At 38.5% G+C, this 21143-nt stretch overlaps 1 long non-coding RNA gene across 1 annotated transcript in view; it reads left to right on the top strand.

The window, feature by feature from the left end:
• Positions 1–1122, top strand: part of LOC148132087 (uncharacterized) — a 93690-nt gene extending 92568 nt beyond the window's left edge. The window contains exon 3 of the long non-coding RNA XR_015747290.1: positions 872–1122. This is a non-coding gene — a long non-coding RNA (uncharacterized LOC148132087). The remainder of the gene's footprint in view (positions 1–871) is intronic.
• The last annotated feature ends 20021 nt before the right edge of the window (positions 1123–21143 follow it).

Raw genomic sequence — 21143 nt, 5'->3', positions numbered from 1 at the left:
TTTTTTTAAACTGCAGCTGTTCCTCGCATGGCAGCTGAAATTGAAAAATCAGGAAATAAACGTCAGGTAAGATTCCGGGTGAGCGGGTGGGCAAAAACATCAGCAGACATAGAACCAGTTCTATGTCTGCTGCTCTTCAGAGCCACCAGTTCTACAGAGGTGGACAGAACCGGTAGAAACCCACCCCTGCAGAGAGGTTTATCTCCTTACTTCTAATTGGGGAAGCCAGTTGTTCAGCTTCATAAGATATGACTTATATTACGGATGAAAGTGGGACATGAAATAACAAAACAATGCAATATTTCATCATGGAACACTACCTTTTAATCATGAAGAGGTTAACAGGCAATGACAAAAATATGGCCCATCCCATTACTAATTACTCTTCAAGCCAGGTGAGACCATAGGCATGTGTCAGGATAATGCCATTCCCTAAGAGCAATTTGAAAAAAAAAAGTACTTCAAAAACATTCCTGTCACAAAGAAAACTCAGCAGTGAAATAGGTAGGGAGGAACATCATCTGGACATTCAGAAATAAATGAAAGAAATGCTATTAATATTGGAGAAATATAAGCTGGCATGGAATAAAAGTTGACACTGCAGATGAAAAGCCCAAGTTGTTTCACCAAGTTGTTTTCCAGCAAATTAAATACAAGGTAGAAGAAGGGCACATTTTATTTAATCTGTTATTATAATTTGTATGTTAACTGTGAAGCAGTTTCAGCAGGACACTATATTTTTTGCCAGAACAAGTAGATGTTGTGATTTATCTCACTGTGAGAAGTATGAATTTAAGCTGTAATCTTTACAGCAGCTATTGTACTTACAATTTGGAGACTCATCAAAATGTTTTATTAATCTCTCCTGCAGCAATCCTGTAAGCCAGCAATGTTTTCAAACTTTTGAAGACTGAGGATCCTTCGAACATTGGGCGACAAGGGCCACAAGACCAGCAGAATCAGAGCCAAATGTTACACATAAAAAAGGCAATCCCGTTGTTCTCCTCCTTATTTGTGTTTTGCATTTATGCAACTTAAATTTAATCTGAGACATTAAGAACAGCAATACAGAAACTACAAAAAGGAATAACAATTGTGAAAAGAATAAAACATACTGTCTGACATTGTCACTCTCCTCAATTAAATAACGTATGCAACGAAATTTCATTTTAATGTATGCCGATTAGTGTACATTCAAAGAGACAATAAGGTTATTCTATTCTATTCTATTCTATTCTATTCTATTCTATTCTATTCTATTCTATTCTATTCTATTCTATTCTATTCTATTCTAGGGTGTGATTTAACCAGTGTAACAACCGGTTTGCTTTGTGCATACAAAAGGTTTGCTATTGACCTTCTCCTGCAATCTCCCTGTGTGTTAAACAGCTGATGCACCACAATCCGCTGTGCCACACGAAGCAGCTGAGCTTGAAAACCAGGAAATAAAAGTTAGAATAGAGCCAGGGCAGGTGGGTGGGCCCAACAGCTGATCATAGGAGTGAACTGGTTCGCTCACAGATGATCCTTGGAGCTACTGGTTCAAACCAGGATGAACCAATAGAATCCCACCCTCTATTCTATTCTATTCTATTCTATTCTATTCTATTCTATTCTATTCTATTCTATTCTACTCTACTCTACTCTACTCTACTCTACTCTACTGTACTCTACTCTACTCAGAATTATTGTTGAAGATTCATCTACCTTTCCTTCAGCAACTCCCCTTCTGTTTCATCCTTTGATAAAGAAACCATTTATTTCTTAGGTTGCTTAAACTTTGCTTCTGCCAACCAAATTATTGCCTGTTGTTTCATCTATTAAGACTGAGTCTTCCAGCAGAAAATTTGGCTTCCAGGATTAGGCAATATGTTACAGAGACACCAGTACACCTAGCAGCTGTCTTCCCATTGTCTGCAGCAAGGATAGAAATTTTGGCTGGTATCTTCATGGTAATAAAGAGCATTCCTAAAGTAGGCTATGGCAATGGTGCTAGCCACATCAATGATAGTGGCAGTAAAACTAGGCCAAGCCCAAATCATATATAGATTAAATGACTTGTATTTTTACTTGAATATGTCTAAGTCATTTGTTCTGATTGAAAAACCCTTCATTCCAATTTGCTTAGCTTTGATCAGATCTAAATGAAAGTACTACATACAGCAGCTGTCAAAAAAAAAAAAAAAAAAAGGAGAGGGAGAGTTTGTTGTTTATGTAAACTGCCAGGTTGGCAAGAGAAATGAGAAATATTTTTGGATTGATGGATCTGCCTTCAGATCATAATGGCTCTTGGGATCAAATCACAACTGGTTGTCCCAATCATAGCATCTTAAAAGAGGCGAAGAGAGCTTTGAAGAAAAAGAAATTATTAAACTGTTTTCTACACCATAATATTTCCCAATCATTTTGGTTGCACACAATGTTTTGTGAGCTGTAAGAACAACTATGTCAGGTAGTAGAAAAGATGTAGAATTTTTTTATTTGACTTTTATGATTCCCAGAATTAGTCTCTACATAACTGACAAGATTTTCAGAAGTGATTTGCCATTGTCTTCTTCATAGGGCATTAAAAAAAATCTAGGTTAACAGGAATCTTTTTCCCCTAATGGAAAGCCATGGGGAATTATTATTCTAGATTTCACTTCAGCCCTGTATTGGTGAAGGGACAATTTTATTATAAATCCTCATCCTTTCTATCTGTACGCAGGCTTATATGCTCTTTGAAATTTGTTACAATTTGTCCTCTCCACAAAGTGATTTTTCAGTTCTGGACACACACCCCACCCACCCACAAAAAGGCTTAAAATGTATCTTAAACTCCTTCGTACTAACATCTATGAAATTTGGCAGGCCTCTTCTCTTTTTACAGTGTTCTAATTTTCATCAGATGTTATTCAGTTCCAATGAATGAAAAAACAAAAAAAATATACAATCCATTTATGCTTTACTAAATAATGAGAATTAAGAGCTTCTGCTCTGGGGATCAAGCCAGATCTGTCTAATTTGGAAACCAGACACAGCAGATTTACTCTTCATTTTCCTTCAACCTTCACTGCATATCAGATGGTTTCTGCAGAGGCTCGGTAAAATGTTACCAGACAGCAGATATGGGAGAGTTTTGCTACCAAGGATGTCCTGCCATGGGGCTGTTTGTTCCTATGAGTTACAAATTTTCAAAAGCTGGGATAAAGGAGATATCTGTACTACTTTCTTGTGAGGTAGCAGCAGAAGGTTATTTTTCTAAGGCTCTTAAGTAAACTGATTGCAAGAGTAAGATTTTGAATAATTTCACCATCCCCTTTGCATGTTGCAAAGTTAAGGATAAAGTTTTAACAACTGAAGTGGAAGGCACTGAAAGGAGCTTGGTTTTATTCATTTGTTTGTTTGTTTGTCAAATTTATATAACTACCCATCTCACAAAGAGTATTTTGGATGGTATACAGGGGTGGGATTTGGTGGTTTGCCAAACCATGCAGAATCTTAGCTAGAGGATCGTCCAAACCTGTGCAAACCCATAGCAGTCCACCTCTGTCATAGTGAATTCACCTAACACAGAAATGGAGTAAAGGAGTTCAAGCAAGGAAATTCCTATGCAGCAGTGAGACTGTACAAAACTGGATATGTGTAACTGAGGGTTGGACTGTGAAGTTATTGATGCTTTCTAAGCTTGGCTGTTTGCTTCTAAATTGCTTGCAGCTGGATGCTTGCAACTTGCTTGCAGCTTATAATTTATTTGACACTTGAAGAGAACACCAAGGACTCCACAACAGCAACAATTCCAACTGATCCCTACAGACCAATGTATTAAACATAACCTTACATCCAGTGATCTCTGATGCAGTGCTTCTGAAAGCCATAAGAGATTCCTGGATGACAACCACTACACCTTCAGCCCTGTCCTAGAGATATACCCCAGTTAGGCATATCTCCAAAAAGCTACCTCCCTTCTATTCCCAGCCAGGTTTGGTAATAAATGCTAAACATGAATGATGGAGGCCTTATTAAGACAACCTGGCATTTAGAAGGAACAGCTGAAAGCAAAGGACTCTGAATGTCTAAAGTGATCAAGGAGGCTGAATGCAAAACCAGTATAAAACACTGTTTTGCTTTTCCCGTGAATAGAATGACTCACTCCCTGTATCCCACCATATCTCCACATGCAGTCACCATCATAATTGGCTTACCTCCATTCCTTCAATGACAGCCAGATCTCAAAATGAAGGGCCTCCAAATTCCTAAGATCAGGAATGTCTATTGTCCTTCAACCATCCCTGGGAGGGGAAGCCAGACCCCAATGCACTTTAACTTCAGTAGCTTTCAGGATCATAAGGATATCCAGCAACCACCTCCACACTCCACTACAATAAACTCATACACACTAATACTCACAGGTACTCTCCCCTTCTGTTCCCATCCAAAACAATGATTCAATAACATCCTTCAACACACCAGGACAATCCATCCGTGGCTCCCACCCCAGCATCCTATTATGCTGGATTCTTGTCTTTTGCCTTTGTGATTTAAATGTTTGGAAGTATCAATATAAAGTCACTGAATTAACTGCAATGCTCTCCACCCTTTCATTACAAAATAGACGAAGATGGGGAAGGAGAGCTGCTGAAGCATTGCTAAGTTTCTGAAAGAAGAGGCATCAATGAAAAAAGCTACCCATAATCCAAACTTACTGGAAACTTCACCCTCAATTTGAATAGTGGAATATTCACTACTCCACTATTCAATGATGAAGAAACTATTCAATGCTGAAGAAATTCATCATCATCACCACCATCATACCTTTGCTCATACAATAGCATATTAAGAAACTCAGGAGTTGTCCTTGGATTGTTCTGTCTTGGATATGTTTGCATGTGGATAATTGCACTGGCACTCCTGTGCTGGAACACAGGGGATTTATTTAAATTAGAATTCATAGGCAAGAAATGAGTCAGATTTTTCATTTGACAGTAGCAGGTTCTCTCCTAGTGACTGATAGCATCTTCCAACCATCATTGTGCTGAAATAACTATAAACTATAATGATGACCGATCCTACATCAGCTCAGTTATAGCTGGGTAATTCTAGAAGTTGCTAAGTGATTAAAAGGGATCCTGCCAGAAACTATCTAACCTATTGTATGTTCAATTATACAATATTTCTGATAAAAGTTACAAAAAGGGGGATCCATAGAATTTTTGATGAAAGGACACATTAAAAAGTATAATTTAAGTTTTTAAACAATTTACCTGATTGCTTGGCTTCTTTATCCAGCTGTCTGCTAGAAGCTACAATGATGTCATTTATGTTATGACATCATTGCCCAATAATGTAAATAGTTCAATTTCTACAATTATGCCATTTCCACAATAACCTTCTGAGCAACATATTGTGACTTGTGCCCTCTCTTGTCCCCCATGTAGATGTCAATGTCCTTGGATTTGGGGAACAGAACAAGAAGCAAGCAGGCTCTGTGGGGGGGGGGGGAGAGGGAGAGAGAGAGGGAGAGAGATTTCCTTCAGACTGTTTGTGAGCATTTGAGTAATTAGAAACAAAGGTGGAGTGGAGTGGCAGTAACCTGCCTTTTGTGCCTTCCTAGACACATGGAGTTAGGTAAAATTTATCTTCCCAAACCTGATGTCCTTCAGATTTAAGGGCATGGAGGTTGGAGAATTATGACATTGCTTTAATTCATCTACTATCTCATCTGCAGCAAAGTTCTCATTTCTATCCTTGAGAATTGTGGAGAGAGGAGGGGGAGTGGGAGGAGGGGATGGCATCATGCCTTTCCTTCTTATGCCATCCTCTCACCTTATACATGCTAAAAAAATGAGACCTATCCCCACAAAATAACAAGATTAGTACATCTCTGACAGAAAGCGATGCATTTGTCTATGAGGAGATTGCAGAGGCCTGTTGCCAGGCAACACAGACCAGAGCCAACTAAACAAAGAGAAATATGTAGGGGGTTGTGTAAGACTACTGTAAGTGGAGTCACTTTGCCGCACTGGCAGAAGAAAAAAAAAAACCAGGCCGGTTTTCAATGGGGCTAAAGAGTTTCCACAGCTATCTATGGGTACAGAACAGTGTTTCCCAACCATGACAATTTTAAGATTTGTGGAACTAAATTCCCAGAATTCCCTAGGCTGAAGTCCCAATATTTCAAAATTACAAAGATTTAGAACCTCTGACATAAAGAAGAAACTTGGATGCTTTGACATCCTAGATCAGGTTTCCAGTCCATTAGCTTTACAGTTTGGCTTTATTTTTTGTTCTTGTTTGGATCTGACATTGGAAAGCCCAAACTGAGGGCTTGTTATGAAGAACAAGGGCTGTGATCCAGTCCAAGCAGATTTCAGATTCAAAATAGTCGCCTAAACTGGGGAGTTTAGGCTGAAGTCCAGTCTCATCTATAGCACCTTATTAAGTAATTCTGGGCAGCTTTTAGACAACCTACTTCATATTATGGAGGGGAAATGTGATGCCTTATTTCCTCAACAAAATGTGGAGTATAAAGCTAAAAAAATGAGTATGTTGCAGAGTACTTGTTTTAGTAGAATAGTACATTCTACTAGTTTGGTTGTTGTAGAGTTTTCCCCATCTTCAGGGAGATGTTAGGGATCAGCTTTTCAATCACATTGAAAAGGAACATAGACTTTGTACTTCAACACATGTGGAAGACAACAGTTTAGAAAATATGAGAACAATATGACATTATTTTTTCTTTTGCTTATGAATAAACAAAACCTCCAGCTGTTATTGTCCTTGGCACTGATTTGGCTTGCTGGAAATTGCAACTCAGCAACATCTGAATTCTTTGGATAAAAGATACTGATAGAAATTAATTTGCATTTTTAAAGCAACAACTTTAACATTAAGATGGCTAGCACTGATTTTGTATCCAGAAGTTAAGCTCAGCTTAGTGTATCATTTAAGATTTATATATAGATTTATATATAGCTTTATTAATGTTCATCTAATAAAACTACACCATGATACAAAAATGATATCTGATGATTTCTCTATCTTCCTCATTGCCATCATTAATGCCTAAACAACTTGATAATCTAAAATGAATCTGTTGGTTAGAAAAAGAACCAAAGCATGGAAAAAGTATAATTAGACTAGGATTTTCCCTCCCAAAGAAAAGTCCTGAGGCTGCACCAACTAATGCCAACTAGTGGCAATTAGCTACCATAGTGTTGTGAGCTCACTATGTAGCAGCTATCTATTTCTAAATAATGAATGCTAAGACAACTTTATGAGAAATCAATTGTTAATTGTCTAATTTCATTAGTTATTATTCATTGAAGGACCTAGTAGGCATTGCCTCAGACCTAATCATGCACTTCTGTTGTGAAACAAAGACATTTCAGTGGTTGGAAACACAAACCCTACTTAGGCATCAGTTCAGAGGAACTGTTATTTTTTCCTTTTTTGAATTGCTAGTGTCAATACTGCATTTGAAGTTCCATTCAGTTTCAGAAGCAGATTGCCATTTAGAATAGACCAAACTGTGCTAAGTGAACTGACCAGCAGGTCATATGGATCTATGATTGATTAAGTTAGATTCTTTTAAAAGATAAACAAAACAAAATAAAATTCTATTCAGACACTTGTTTCTGAAATGTTCTGCTGTTTGTTTGGATGTGGCGTCTGAATCCAGCTGACAGGATGAATTGAATCAGCCACTCAATCTGGCAATCAGCATAAATCCATCAAATGACAGCTAAACAACCTTAATTCACACTAGAAAAATGTGGTGGCATTGTTCTACATATGGTTAGTACCCCAGATATGCCTCAACTGCCTTTGTGTAAAATGCCAAAGTGCTTTTATGATGTGAGAATCATTTATTCAAATGATACTTTCCCCAGCTGGATACAGTGACTCTCATACAAATAGAACTGAAGAATATTAATGGCTGAGCAATTATATTTTTTTTGAAAACCAACAAACTGTTAGGATATTTGACAAGCTGCAGCAAAAAACCAAACCTAGTAAATTGGAAATTCTTGCTAAACAATCATATTATTGGATTAGTTCTTTTATTGATCATGTTGTATTTTTCCACAAGCTCATATACGTATTTTCAACAAAATCCACTTAATGCCTCCCAGAGCTACTTTTCAGAGTGAAATGGGTAACAGGTAAATTTAATAAATATATTAAATTTAAAATAAATATACTACTTATCTGGGCATTATTATGAAGCTTGCTTTCTCTCTTCCTTGTCTGGTTTTTATTACTGAAATATGAATAATCTTTATTATGCAGGACTGCATCAAACAAGGTGCAACAGAATAATAGAGTTGGAAGGGATCCTGGAAGTTTTCTAGTCCAACCCCTTGTTCATGTAGGAAACCCTATACTATTTCAGACAATGGCCATCCAATTTCTTCTTAAAATCCTCCAATGATGCAACACTCACTTCTGGAGGCAAGATGTTCCACTGATTAATTGTTCTGTCAGGAAATTTCTCCTTAGTTCTAGGTTGCTTCTCTCCTTGATTAGTTTCCATCCATTGCTTCTTGTTCTGCCTTCAGATGTTTTGGAGAATAGGTTGATCTTCTCTCCTTGGTGGCAGCCCCTTAAGATATTGGAACACTGTTATCATGTCAACCCTAATCTTTATTTTCATTAAACTAAACATAAACAATTCATGCGGCCATCCATTTAGCCTCCACTTTCCTAATTATCTTTTTAGCTCTTCTGTGCACTCCTTCTAGAGTGTCAACATCTTTTTTATATCTGGCAACCCAGTGGCAGGTTAATGTTCACTGGTGCCCTAAGCACTGATAAATCCCTTCCTTTGTACATACTGTACAAATGAAGCCAAGAGTAGGCTACATAAAAATTTTTGTGGTGCCCCCTTTGGGCCTGGTGCCCTAAGCACATGCTTAGTCTGCTTAATGGTTAATACACCACTGTGGCAACCAAAAGAGACCAGGTAGAGCACTGCAGGACTCTCATGGTTGATTGTCTTTTAGGCCTGTTCCCCTTCTTTTCTCCTACTGCTATCTCAGGGCTGTCAAACTTGCAGCCCACAGGCCAGATGTGTCATGTGCTGGCCATGCCCCCACCCAGTTTAGTGAAGAGGGGAAAAGTCCCAATATGTCACATGATGCCGCCATGATGACCCGAGTTTGACACCTCTGTGCTATCTGATCACCTGTCACCATTAAGCATACAAACAATAACACGACTTCCGGTTTGAGTCCCTTCACTGACAGACTGAAACCGCAATCATGCACGGTTTCGACCCGTGCTCGCCGCCAGAGCGCCCCGAGCCAGCTGGTTTTGGGGCTAAGCCAACCCGTAGAGGTGGTGAAGAGGGGGGGAGACTGCCAGCAGGGTTGAGGAGAGCCGCATCTCTCCTCCTCAGCTGGCCATTACTCCCTTTCCCGAAGGCGATTGCAGCGATGGTTAGAAATGGCCACCTCAAAGAAGAACTCGACCATAAAAGAATGTGCAGGAGGAAGATAAGAAGAAAAAGTCTTGGTTGACCGGGTTAAACTGCAAAAGCAACAACGCAAGGTACCCTGGAATTTAAACTATATAAAAAAATAATATTGTTCCCAAAGAAGATTTTGAAGCAGCAAAGGAGAGAGGAAAGGGAAAGGATTTGGTTTTTTTTCTTCCCTTCCCTATACTAAGAGACTTAAGCAAGAAATTGAAAAAAAAATCCACTTTGGCATCAATAGGCATTTAAGCTGAAAATAAAATGTCAAAAGGGATAATAAAGATTTCTGGATACTTAAAAGCTTTTAAAAGCAGGAAAGGAGAGTAAAAAAATAAAAGGGCAGGATCTGGAAAAATGGAGGAGACTGCCTGGAATTAAAATGAATTTACAGTGAAATCTCAACAAGATTCCTAAAAGATACATTTTAACTGAAACTTGGCAACAAAATAATAGAACCCCAGGAAGAGAAAGTGGAAAACAGAAGCAAGAAGATATAACTTTGGATTATTTGGATTACTTGGTGATCTTTGGATTTTTGGTTATTGCATTTAAACTAAAATCAATTGGGTGGTTTTTTAAACGTGTCTAAAATGGCACCACTTTGAGAAGAACTGAAAATGGAACTTAAAAAGTATAAAGAAGATGCACAAGAAGAGAGAGGTTCTTTTGGCTTCATATTTCAACTCTTAGAAATGGAGATATGAGAAACAACAAGAATCGCTTGCAGAACAAGAAGACTGGGACAAGGAAGGAGCCATTTTCAATGATCAAGTAATTTTATGTGGGGGGAAAAAGGAAAGCGGGGAAAGAGAATGAAAAGTTTAAGATTTGAAAAAACAACCAAAAAGAAAAATAATACTTTGAAAAATGTATAACATTAGAAAGCAACAGAAGAGGGGATTACAGAAGAGATAATTAGAAGTAGAGAGACAAGAGGGTAAAAAGGGGAGCGAGAAGAAGAGGGGGAAGAAGGAAAGGAAAAGAAGTTATAAAAGACAGAAACAAGATATAGAGAAACAGGGAAAAGGTATAAGAATTGAAAGTATAAGCCTGTTTAGAGATGATGGGTGAAAACTTAATTGTAAAAGGGATTCTGCAAAGGTACATAAGATAGTATTGTTATATTACAAATAGAAATAATTTTAGGAAATATGATTAAAATGATGGATAAAATATTTATCATAATCTAGTGGAATGTTTGTTAATAAATAAATGGAATAAAATGAATGAGAGAATTAAATTAGGAAAGGATGGGAACATTTTAATTATTATTAATGATTTATAAAATATAAGTCAAGAGAAATATGGGGAAAAAAGAATTAATTATGGAAAGTTTATAAGTGTTCCTAAGGAAGTATGATATTTAATTGAAAAGAAATGGTAAAGATGTGAAGATTTTAATTAATATTAATAATAGAATTGAATTGGAATGGAATGGGTGCTTTATTTACATATATATATAATCTTTTTTTAAGAATATAGTGTGTATTTTAAGAATGTACCAAGCAGAATTTAATTGGAAGTTATGTATTATATTGAATGTTATCATCTTAAAGGTATACATTGAAGCTTAAATAAGAGTTGAATGGATAAAATTAAAAGATATAAAGGTGTCATACTCCAATTAGTAACTACAGGGGGAAATTTGTTTAAAGAGAAAAGATAATATGAAATTGAAACAGGACAGACAAAAGTATAAATATAATGATTTGAATTGAGATAATCAAAATAAAGTTGAGAAAATGAAAAGAGGGGAAAAACTATGTAGAAAATGTCAAACAGTAATAAGATATGGAATAGAACACAAAAATGAACATGAAATTGAGTTTGTGTCTGTATGAAGAAGTGATAACCCGGGACCATGCTATTTTCAAAAAAAGATGTTTTATTTGTATTATGTTATTTTTTTGTGAAAACCCAAATAAAATTTTCAAAAAAACCAATAACATACAAACAATAACAAATGTGAAATAAAGAAGCTGTATATTCCAATCAACCTGCCTCTGCCTCTCTTAGTTAGAAGCTGTGGCTAGAAAATCAAGAGAAGTTACGGATATCAGTAAAGAAACAGCCCCCCTATTCAGAGTGGGATCACTGTACTTAACCCAAAGGTCCTTCACAAAGTACAGTCATGTGAGTTATCAGTTCAACAGTGCAACAGAACAATGCTTGAAAAACAACACCAATGGGACAATGCAAAATGAAAATTCTAGACATATCCCTGCCTGCAGAGGAATTCAGGACTTAGGGCCAATCAGGCTTCAGCTTCTTTTCTTTCTACTGCATCATATTGTGTTTGTCTAAACCAATCAGAGCTATTCAGGGAAGCTGTTCAGGAAGTTGTGAAAGAGAATATCTTCCACAACAGCAAGAAAGGAAGGAGGAGGAGGATGCTATATATATTTGTCAAGAGAAAGGACCATTAGAAACTCACATGCATTAACTGTCGATGACTTTAAAGACATTACTTTATACGTGTCCAAAATCAAGGAGAATTACAACAAAAAGCTAGTTGAAAGATCATATGGATTTGCCTAATATTCATTGATGCACATTTGGGAATAGTTTCAAACATTTAAAAAACATTCCTACCAAATTGAGAAAAAGTAGGATAAGATTGCTGAATTCTTGCAAAGTCTCCTATCTAGGTAGAAGGACAGGTAACTTTATATCCTAATAGCAGATCAGACTATAGAAAGAAAAATAAAGGTTTTTATTAGTGCTGTGTAAAACTTCAAAGAGGTGTTTTACTTTTATGAAGCTTTGAAAGAAGTATTCCATGAAGACTGATTTGCATAGTCCTCTCTCTTCTGAGAATGATCCAAGGTTTGAGATTCCACTCAGAGTCCCTTTCAGCCTTCTCTGGCAGATCTGACACCACAAGAAAGCTGAAAGTAGCCTTCTTCTACAGCCCTGGTTGAACCACTTCCAGATTGTATGTTTTTGGTACATGTCTGAGGATCACCAACAGAATACCAAGAAAGAGGTCACCTTGGCAGTTCCTATTAAGCTATTTGAAGGCTAATTGACTTCTATCCATAATACCTTCTCCGGAAACTTGGGCCAGAAGTGGATCCAGCCTACCTATTTTTATTTATTTTTAAATATCCTTTTCAGCTTTGCAAACCACACTGTGGTTTTATGTAATGGTGAACTGTAATGGTGAACTGAATATATCTCTGCCCAAATAGGTAGTAAAATAACTATGGTAGAATAGGTTACGAAGTTGATCTACAAATAGGGAGAGCCAGGATGAAGTCCATCTTCAGCCATGGAAACTCACGTGGCTAGCTTCCTTTTCTGAAAAACAATTTCTTTTTCTTCCCAGTCTGCAGTTCTGGTAGGAGAGACTATTCCATCCAAGTACTTATCAGGCCCATCCCTGCTTAGCCATACAAAGTTGGTCAGATGCTGTCGCCTTTTGTAACTCACTGCAGTCTAAAATTCTTAGCAAAGTTCTAATTTAGGAGCCGTGATGGTGTAGTGGTTAGAATGCAGTACTGCAAGCTACTTATGCTGACTGCTGGCTGCAGTTCGGCAGTTCATTTCTCACCGGCTCAAGGTTGACTCAGCCTTCCATCCTTCTGAGATGAGGACCCAGGTTGCTGCTGACTCTGAAAAACTACTTAGAGAGGGCTGTAAAGCACTGTGAAGCTGTCTAAGTGCTATTGATGCAAGGAATGAAGATGGGTATCTGTTTGAGTTGCTGATCTCCAGAAATTGTATATGCAATATATACACCATCTTTCAAGTCACATAAGTCACATAAGAAATAAACTCTTCCAGTAAAAAGAGAAATGTTTGAATTAAAAATGTATGTATCATGTATTCACAACTATGTATACACTTATACTTATTATCTTGTAAACAATTGGCAAATCAAATAAATAAATAAATAAATAAAAAGTTAAAAATAATTTTAGATATTGCTTCTCTTAGCTTGAGTTATTCCTGAACAACAGCTGTGCTCTCCAACATCTTGACTCTAGATTCCAGAATCTACATCCCAGAATCCATTCCTAAAGACAACTGCCTCATTTTGCCTAGCAGCATTGCTGGGCCTGTAAGATCATGCAATATATACAAAGCTTACTGTGTGTTCTGTCAGATATAAAGAAATGTATTCATGTCGAAAAAAACATGGGTATAAGTCTCATCTAGATCTCTCTCCTCAGGAAAGTTTTGGACTGAAAAACTTTTATAGGAAAGATGGAGGAAGGAACAAACTTTATATATTCGACCTCAGATAGCTTTTGAGGCTACATACATATAATGAAGCACATCAAGAAGGTATCTTTCTTTACTTGAAACTATTTTCCTTATATTCCATTTGTATTAGTTGTACATTTTTTATATTAAAAAAAAGCCATATGGACAGATGGCAACCATACAAAACTGTTTCACTTTTTTGTCTAAAATTCTTTTATGCTGCATAGCATATTAGAAGCTTTTGTTAAATTAAAAACATATTTATGGTTGCTTCAAAATAAATCTTCACAATTTACAGGGTTCTATAAAATAATAGCAATGATATATTTTTGAAACTCACAATCTTTGCTCTGCATTAATATTTTATGCTGGTAGATTAGACCTTTTCTTGCAATAAGAACTCTTCCAGTAAAAAGAGAAATGTTTGAATTAAAAATGAATGTATCATTTAGCAAAGTCCCCAAGAGGATAACTTTTTCCCCTCCTACTACACCCATTCTTTCTTCTAATCCTTTGTCATCTTTTTAGTCCTACTACACTTTTTTCAACTCTAGATGCAACGTGTTAGAATTTGAAACCTCTCAAAATGGTTGAGGAATAGCAGATTTTATGTAGTCATACAGAAAAAAATTATGTGTTTTCCATTATTGTGTTATATAATGTATGCTCATTGTCTTCCTTGTTATTCCTAGATGTTTTGGAAAAAATATTTGGACACATTATGCAAAGATGTATCTGTTCCAGAAGTCTATAACACTATGAAAGGCAGAACAAAAGAGAAGAAAAAAATGACTAGATAGATAGATTTAATTGCAAGGCAATGGATGCACCTTTGGAAGACATTAATAGCCCAGGTCAGGGGACAAATTCTGGTGATGTGTTATGGATATAGCTGCTAAGAGTTTATACTACTTGGGGACACATAAAGTAAAAAAGAGTTGAATGATTCCTACCTTACTTCTAAAAATTTTGGACTTTAACCTCTAATTCTTGGCATTAAATATCATTTTCTTTTTTGAATTTAAGCCTCCCACAGTCATTGACTGAGATGGGCAGCTATAAAAATGAAATAAATAAATAAAAAATCTGTCTGAATCTTGCTTCTTTGATTGTGCTCTGCAGTTAAAGGCTTTGAAAGCAATCCAGATTTTAATTGATGTTGTGGCTTTTTGCCAAAGTATAGGGGTCTGAACATTGATAGAGAAGTAAGTTTGTCTGTTACAAGCTGCTTCAATCACAATTGATTCAAAATGGGATATACTTGACATGTAGCAAGGGTTAAAACAATACAATGACAACAATTACTCATTATTAATCTTATTGTACCAGGGAAAACATTGTATACAATTATAAATTACAGTGACATTATATCCACGTCAGTCTACAAGGGCTTCCTGGAGCAATCATGTCTTCCCAAATTCCCAAAAGATTGGGGCTGTTGCAATCCCTTGGGATTTAAAAGATAAAATGTCATTTTGTTCCAGGGACACAATTATGATGCTGGGCACAGCTAGCTTGGAAAAAAGTAATATCATTGGCCTTTCCTTGACTCTTCCTATTGTTTCCATCCATAATTAACACATTTAATCAATTAAATTATAATAGATTTAATTCATTAACTTAAAATTAAATTACACAATTGCTTATGCCAAAGCATTTAATTTAAGGATGGAAACCATTCCTCTTCTAGTTTTAGTGTGATTCATGGTAATAGATCACTAGCAAGAAATTTCTTCCCACTCCAATGACATGCTTCATTGAAAATTTCATTGATTATTATAATTCGCTTGATTTCAGGGTATTGTTGGAAAGGCTCGGATGGCCTGCTACTTCTAAAAAATGCAGTTATCTGACAGTTAATTTAGTGATCTGAGATAGCTTGAAAATGAATAATAGTTTCTTGAGTTGGGGGAAAAGGTTGACTGGCCACTAACTTTCAATTGGAATAAGAATGACTGATTCCCCCCCCCCCACCCCCCGCAACTAAATATAATAATTAATTTACTCAAAGAAATGGGAGACTGGGGAATAAAGTGCATCTTATATACGTCTAGTTTTTCTTCAGATCATACAAGTGCATCTCATTCCCCATTTAAGAGCTGATAGCGACTCCATGAACTAGGCTGGGCAGATTGATCTGCCTTGAGAATGCTCTTTATTTCCTCACAACAGTAAAGTGCCTCAGGGAGACAAGTTACTGTGCCTCTACAAACTGACCAGGCAACTCTAAGGAACACAACTATTGGAGGAAAATCAGAGGCACAACTGACTAGAATAAGGATGTTATGGGCTTCAACCATGTGCATAGACCACACTCGCAGTTCAGTCCAGAGTAACAAAGCCATTAACATTTTGTAGGACTATTAAAGCTAATATATTTATTGTGAAATACACATTCATGAACAAAGCTACATTATCAGACAGTGTGTCAAAATTCAAAAGAATGTTTTTTGTTTATTGTTCTATAAAATAATGTGACTTCCTAACATTGGAAGCAACTCTGTGATTCTTCCCAATTTTGGTCATTTTAAAAATATCAGAGGATCAGAGGTCTCAAATAATAATAATAATAATAATAATAATAATAATAATAATAATAATAATAATAATAATAATAATAATAATACCACCATAAGAGAATTTTCAAGGATCATCTTTACGCTTCATCCCAGATCTCAGAAAAAACAAATGTTGCATTATTTTTGGGGATGAGTAGGTGAGCAGGGAGACAAAACCTAGATGTCACAAATAATCTTGTGGAATATTTATTTGTAGAATATTTATTTACCTCTGGTTCAGCAGGCACACATATAGAGAAAGATTTACTGCATATTTTAGATTTAAAACAGAGCTGGCAAATATTGTAATATAAAAATGAAACATATTTGGGGAAAAGAGCATAGCAAGAAGAGTGTAAGGCATCCAGAAAGTATCCATGATATCAATCACTCCGAGGCATCTCTCTCCAAGGCTGAATTTATTAGAAACAGATCTGGCATGTCAAATGCAATTTCCCAAGTGAAATTATTTTCACGCCATACACAGAATCCACCTTCTCTCCCCCCTTATCTCCTCCCACTTCTACACTTCATAAATCACAAGCACCAATTAATTGCCACTGGAATTACTTAATACGACATACAGAATAACCTTGAACATTTCAATTCCTCCAACTCTCTAAAAGGAAAAAGAATGTGGCAGCTGAATTTTAAAGCTGACAGGCATCCCCCCTTGAAAACTCCTCCTCCTAAAAGAAAGGGAAAAACCCAGATACAGGGGTTAACACATTTTCCTTAACCCCCTCCCCCCCCATGAGGACCCTTTGATTTGTGGGGAAAATCCTCATGGAATTGGTTAACCAATTGATCAGCATGAACATCCCAGCTCTTTACCCAACTAGCATCCAAGAGAGGTATCCTTTCCATAAGACCAAATATTGCAATTGGCCACGGTGTAATCTAGAATTGAGAATTTTTTGAATTTCATAATGTGTTTCCCCCTGTACCATTAACACTTTAGGGGGAGTAAATGTGGGGTTTTTAGGAATCCGAAGTGGCCTCCCAGCCAGGAGTCGTGGCTACACTTTAGTACCAGTAGTCTTAGGGTTGTTGGTACATAAAGCTTAGTCCCTTTCCAAGCTAGTCCATCATTCATTGTCAACTCAGATTGATGGACCAGGAACCAAGGGTCGGTCAATAGGGCCGTTTTCAATTATGTAGTCAGCTTATCTTCCAGGTGTTTGGGGTTGCGGTTGGCTTGGGCGTTAGTGGTCACTTGACCTGCTGATTGAGCTTCTGAAATTAAGGCTTGTACTATTTCCTCTTGGTGGCTGTCAAACTGAGGTTTTCTGGACAGACCATCCGCCAGTATGTTTTTCCCTCCGGGGATATATTTAATGTTAAAGTTGAATCGCTTGAAATATTGGGCCCAGCGGACTTGTTTGGGCGATAATCTCCTAGAGGTCTTTAGAGCCTCGAGGTTCTTATGATCAGTCCATACCTCAAAGGCCTCAGGCACCCCTTCTAGAAAATGCCTCCAAGTCAACAAAGCCTATCATATGGTGAATGCTTCTTTCTCCCAGACCGCCCACCTTTGCTCTGTGTCTGTCAGCTTTTTAGACACATAAATGCAAGGCATCAGTCGGCCTTGAGAGTCCTTTTGCAGCAAAACAGCTGCCACCGATACATCATTTGCATCCATTTAGACAATAAAAGTCACATCTGGGTGCTGGAGCAGGGGCTCAGCTGCAAAAAGGTGTTTTAAGGCCTTGAACGCTTTCTGACAGTCCATAGTCCAAGCCAGGGGTTGACTTGGCTTTGTTTTGGTGGATGATGGGCCCGTTTTTAACAGCTCGGTCAATGGGAGGGCAACTTCAGCAAAGGACAGAATGAATTGTCTATTGAAGTTGGCAAACCCCAAGAAACTTTGAAGTTGTTTGGGGGTTCTGGGGGGTTGCCAGTACAGCACCGCTTTCACCTTTCTGGGGTCCATTTCAATCCCCAGGTTGGATATTCGGTAGCCTAAGTAGTCTAACAACTCTTTGTGAAATTCACATTTTGAGAGTTTCACATATAATTTGGCAGCTAGAAGTTTTTCTAGAACTTGTCGGATTATTTGAACATGTTCTTCCATGGTTTTGCTGAAGATAAGGATGTCATTCAGGTATACAAGGACCCCCTGGTAAAGGTGCATGTGTAGCACCTCATTGATGAGCTGCATAAACACTGCAGGAGCCTCCTGAAGTCTGAAAGGCATGACTTTTAATTGGAAGCTACCCAGATGGCAGTTAAAATCAGTTTTCCACTCATCTCCCTCTTTGATGCGGACCCGGTAGTAAGCTTCCCTGAGATCTAGCTTCGTGAATATCTTGCCCTTCAACAGGTGCTTCAATAAATCCTCCATAAGAGGGAGAGGGTACGTGTTTTTGAATGCATACGCCATTCACACCTCTAAAGTCAACACACAATCTCAATCCGCCATCTTTCTCCTTGAACAACACGGGGGCAGCTAGTCTTGATTTGGCAGGCTCAATAAAACCTCATTCCAAATTGCTGTTGATGTATTTCCTTAATTCAGTCATTTCAGCAGGCGTCATGGAATATATCTTTGGTTTTGGTAATTTCGCCCCGGGCTCTAATTCTATTGGGCAATCAGTGGCTCGATGGGGAGGTAAGACATTACACTCTTCTTCCCTGAATGCTTCAGCCAAGTCTTTGTATTGGTCAGGTACCTGGGAGTTATCTGGGAGAAGGTGGGATGCCATGGATGCTGGCTTAGGCTCTGGGTTCAAGCTGACCGGTGTCTTTGTAGTGGGTGGAAGAGGGGGCAATGGGGCTGCTCCAATGAGGATTTTTCAGAATCCATCCTCCCATTTGATCATCGGGGCCCATTTGTCTAGCCAAGCAAGTCCCAGTATGATTGATTCTGACATCTTGGGAGCCACTATGAAGCGTATGAGTTTGCAATGGGGCCCTAATTCCATCTTGATCAATTCAGTCATCTGAGTGGCTGCCCCCCCAATTAAGGTTCCATCCACTTGCTCAAATCTGATTGCAACCCTTCTAAAGTCCCAAATAAATTCTGACAAGGGTCGCTTGCCTTGCCTCATAAGGTTAGTCCTTATGCCCAATTGTTCAACAATGGGGAGTCCGATAAGGCATCTAGAACACCCAGTATCAATGACAGCTTCTAACTCCCTGGCCTTCCCCGTTTTTGGTACCACTAACTTGGCCTTGACTGTAAAAGGTATGATGGGATCACTCACCATTGGGTCATTTTCACAGGTCGGGTTCTCGGGGACGTGGTGGCGGTCTGGTGGTCCGCTGCTCCCATCTGTGCAGAGGAGTCTTTCCTGGATGTGTTTGGTGAACCCACCCCTGGCCGGAGGTCTTTCTTGATTCTTCCGACCTCAAACAGCTGGATTAGACTTTGATTGCAGAGCTTGTGGTACAGGAGCAGAGGCCAGGCAGTCTGCTGCTCTATTGCTGGCTTGACCACATCGGTAACATTTCAGCACCCTGGGAAGTTGGGTACAAGCAGGTTTAGCTGATCTGGTCGGCGGTCTCCTAGCCACAATTCTCTTAGGCAGGGCTGCTGGAAGGGGTTTCCTGTGTGGGTTGATGCTGCGATCTAAGCTGAGGGATGTGACATACCATGATTGTAAGGTCTCTGGGATTCCCTAATTTCACAGGCCTTCTTTACTTCTGGATCAATGGCATTTTTAAAATAGTGTATTCTTTCAGGCCAATCCATGAGGTGGCTTGCAACCCTTCTAAAGTCCCAAATAAATTCTGACAAGGGTCGCTTGCCTTGCCTCATTTCCATTAACTTCACTTCATTCTCTGCTACCCTGTCTGGATTTTCAAATCTGAGTCTTAATAATTGAATAAATCCATTTACATCGCGTAATTCAGGGGCTTGTTCGTTGTGTAGTTGGGCCATCCAGTCTGAAGCATCCCCTTCATTCATCCCATTTGTTATGGCCATAACCAAATCGCTCTCTGTGGTGTATTGATCTCCAAATTGTTCTATATGGGATCGGATTCGAGTGAGGAAGTAATTGAAATGTTCATGGCAGCCATCAAATGGTATTTGGTCTGGCCTGGGTCATGGTTGCGGAGGTGGCACAGGCCAGGCCCCTGTAGGTTGTACTGGAATGAAAGAAACCGGCCTGGTGGCATACATAGGCCAGGTAGGACCCCTGTATACTGGCTGGGTGGTGCCTCTGTGGAATGGGGTCCCTGTGGCCTCGCTGCCAGTTGGGGCTGCATTTGTGGTGGCCAGGAGGAAGATGGGTGTGGCCTGGTTCCCTGGTTGGATGGAGGGGAAGTGGCTGCTGTCTGTTGTCTGGGCAACCCTCTTCAGACCAGGGCTGGGTTAGTACAGGCTGCCATTGGCATTGAATCCACCCCTGGCCTGGATAAAATCCCATCCTGGAGGGATACTCTTTGCAGGGGGCAAAATTCCCTCTGGAAAATGAGGGGATTGCTTCAAAGTCTGCAACATACCTCTGTCAGTTGATGCGTCTTTCTGGCTTCCTCCAACTGGCATCTGTATAGTCTCCTCCCTCCAATCAGACAGAATAGCAACCTGCCTGGGACTTGAAAAATATTTCTTTTCAACCAGCTGGGTTACCTCTGGGTTATAACAACTTCTTGAGTTGAAACACTTCAGTATAGCTCCCAAACCTCTTTCCTCTACTGTCATTCTGGAAGCATCCATCATCTCCTCCAAACAAAGGCTTGCAGATTCAATTAATGTTCTGGAGGGAGGGTCCCCATACTCTCCCCCCTGCATAGCTCCAACTTTGGCTGATTACTGATAATTCTCCATCTCAGGAAAAAGAACTCCGGGTATCAGCCAAGCCCTTTTTATTAAAAAAAAAAAAAAATTGACTTGGGAAATAAATGTAAGGCATCCAGAAAGTATCCATAATATCAATCACTCTGAGACATCTCTCTCCAAGGTTGAATTTATT

This window comes from Notechis scutatus, chromosome 2, assembly GCF_049901735.1.
Source record: "Notechis scutatus isolate UNSWTSFEM ecotype Mainland chromosome 2, rNotScu1.2, whole genome shotgun sequence".
Classification (NCBI taxonomy): domain Eukaryota; kingdom Metazoa; phylum Chordata; class Lepidosauria; order Squamata; family Elapidae; genus Notechis; species Notechis scutatus.
This window is presented reverse-complemented; position numbering and strand designations above follow the sequence as displayed.